The sequence below is a fragment of the Mandrillus leucophaeus genome, unplaced genomic scaffold, assembly GCF_000951045.1.
Source record: "Mandrillus leucophaeus isolate KB7577 unplaced genomic scaffold, Mleu.le_1.0 Scaffold519, whole genome shotgun sequence".
Taxonomy (NCBI): domain Eukaryota; kingdom Metazoa; phylum Chordata; class Mammalia; order Primates; family Cercopithecidae; genus Mandrillus; species Mandrillus leucophaeus.
In genome coordinates this window covers 275,700-278,610 of record NW_012105575.1, presented here as the reverse complement: position 1 = coordinate 278,610, position 2,911 = coordinate 275,700, and the positions used below count along the sequence as shown (strand labels likewise).

General features: G+C 40.3%; 1 pseudogene; it reads left to right on the top strand.

Annotated features, from left to right (window-relative positions):
* Nucleotides 1-923: 923 nt before the first annotated feature.
* Nucleotides 924-2,075, top strand: LOC105551344 (annotated as a pseudogene).
* The last annotated feature ends 836 nt before the right edge of the window (nt 2,076-2,911 follow it).

Sequence of the window (2,911 nt, the reverse complement as noted above, 5' to 3'; positions counted from 1 at the left end):
GACATTTTTACCTTCTAGAATTACTTTTCTGTCTTCTCTAGTTCTCATGCAATCTTCTCCCCACTTTGCCCATTTCACGCGCATTACATTGGGTCCTGACTGGGTAATTCCCATTGGCATCATATTGTGCAGACCTACTTAGACTATTCATCATTATACACTGTGCCCTAAGAAAACAGCTAATATGCTCATACTGTCCATCTCAAAACATTCTTGTGCCACTATATATTTCCTTGGTGGTCTGCTAGATGTCTAGTGAGTCCAAATAATTCACAAAGTGTTCATAGTAAAAAATGACTTATGATAAAAAATGCTTTTCTTGGTCATAAAATTGTTTGACTTCAGAAAAATGGCTGCAGCAGTTAGAAGATGAAAGGAACTAGCTAGAAGCCAGTCTGGTGCCAGCAGCTTTATGTGCTATCACATAGCAGGACATTATTCTCAGTTTTGTGGGGCCAAAATTGAGATTACTAGTTCATCCAGAGATGGATAAGTTAACTAACCTGTAGTGTCACAATTTAAGAGAGATTGGTAAATGAATGAATATATAAACTTTTCAAGTTTATATTATGTTATTATTACTATTATTATATATCACATATTACCACCATAAGATTTGAGTTACACACAAGAACTATTTTATTGACCACTGTATTCTTAGTGCCTAGACTAATGCCTGGCACATATATTAGGCCTCCAATGAATATCTGGTATATTTATTCATAAAATGAAAAGATTATCCTATAATTTTCTACTTAATTCCTATGTCGTCCTCTAGGCTATAAATTCTATGAGGACAGAAACCATATTATTTACCTATGTTGTGTTGAGTTCTAACACAATGGCTTGGCTAATCAATACCTGAATGCGCATTTTTTTTCTACAGAAAATTAGAGTTGAAATAATAATAATGCTGCCCGTAGATGCTGCCAAGGAAGCATCGTAAAAGTCTCTCTTCCCTGAAATCATGGCTAAGTCAGTCAGAGTCAAAACAGCTGCAGAAGCTGTTCACTAGAAGGTTCAGCTTTAAAACAACCGATTGGAGTGGGAGGAGCCGTTTTGAGCAATGGGGAAGGCTCAGGGACTGTGTGGTAATGAGAACTGCAAACACCAAGTGCTCCAGGGACTGTGGGTTTGTCACATATGCCACTGTGGAGGAGGTGGACGCACCATGAATGCAAAGCCACACAAGGTGGATGGAAGAGTTGTGGAACCAAAGGGAGCTGTCTCAAGAGAAGATTCTCAAAAACCAGGTGGCCACTTACCTGCGAAAAAGATATTTGCTGGTGGCATTAAAGAAGACACTGAAGGACATTACCTAAGAGATTATTTTGAACAGTATGGAAGAATTGAAGTGACTGAAATCATGATGGACAGAGGCAGTGGCAAGAAAAGGAGCTTTGACTTTGTAACCGTTGGTGACCGTGATTCAGTGGATAAGACTGTCATCCAGAAATACCATACTGTGACTGGCCACAACTGTGAAGTTAGGAAAGCCCTGTCAAAGAAAGAGATGGATAGTGTTTCATCCAGCCAAAGAGGTCGAGTGGTTCTAGAAACTTTGGTGGTGGTCATGGAGGTGGTTTTGGTGGGAATGACAACTTTGGTCATGGAGGAAACTCTAGTGGTCATAGTGGCTTTGGTGGCAGCCGTGGTGGCAGTGAATATGGTGGCAGTGGGGATGGCTATAATGGATTTGGTAATGATTGTGGTTATGGAGGAGGCAGCCCTGGTGAGTCTGGAGGAAGCAGAGGCTTTGGAAGTGGTGGACAGGGTTATGGAAACCAGGGCAGTGGTTATGGCGGGAGCATCAGCTGTGACAGCTATAACATGGAGGCAGAGGAAGCTTTGGTGGTGTTAGTGGAAGCAATTTCAGAGGTGGTGGAAGCTACAATGAATTTGGCAATTACAACAATCAGTCTTCAAATTTTGGACTCATGAAAGAAGGAAATTTTGGAGACAGAATCTCTGACCCCTATGTTGGTGAAGGCCAATACTCTGCCAAATCATGAAACCAAGGTGGCTATGATGGTTCCAGTAGCAGCAGTAGCTATGGAAGTAGCAGAAAATTTTAATTACTGCCAGGAAACAAAGATGAAACAAAGCTTAGCAGGAGAGGAGAACCAGAGAAGTGATAGGGAAGCTATAGGTTACAACAGGTTCATGAACTCAGCCAAGCATAGTGGAGGCAGGGCCTGGCTGCTACAAAGAAGACATGTTTTAGACAAATACTCATGTTTATGGGGGAAAATACTCGAGGATTATATTTGTGACTAATTATATAAAAGATTATTTGAGTTCTCATTCTGTGGAAAGTCTAAAGTATTCCAACAAAGGGTTTTAATGTTTTTTTTGTTTGTTTGTTTTTTGTTTTTGCATCTATGCTGCTGATTGCCAAATGTGGTCGTCTGATCATGATGCCGAATAAATGTGTCTTTTTTAAAATAAAAAAATAGTAATGAGAGTAATGATGGTGATGATGATGATGACACAATCAGGAAAAACAGATTATATGTGGTCACGTTAAAAGAGTCAGTTAACCATTACACAAACATTCATTGTCTACCATATGACAGGCACTGATCTGGGCACACTGGGAAAAATGCAGTAACTGTGAAAAGTCCGTGTCCAACATAAATTATGTTCTGTAAGGAGAAGACAGTCAATAAATACCAAGTCAATGCATAATTAAGACAATTTAGAATACTGAAATTTGTCATGAAGATTTCATGGCAGTGAGTGAGTGTGAAGGTGGTTTTGATGAAGTGAATGACTGGACAGGCAGGGGAACATGGGAGGCAGCATCTTAGTTAACTCAGTAGGGATGGCCTCTGTGAAGATGGTACAGTTGAGTTGTGAGGAGAACAGCCAGGAGAACATCTGAGAGAAGGGCATTCCAAGTAGAAGCAGC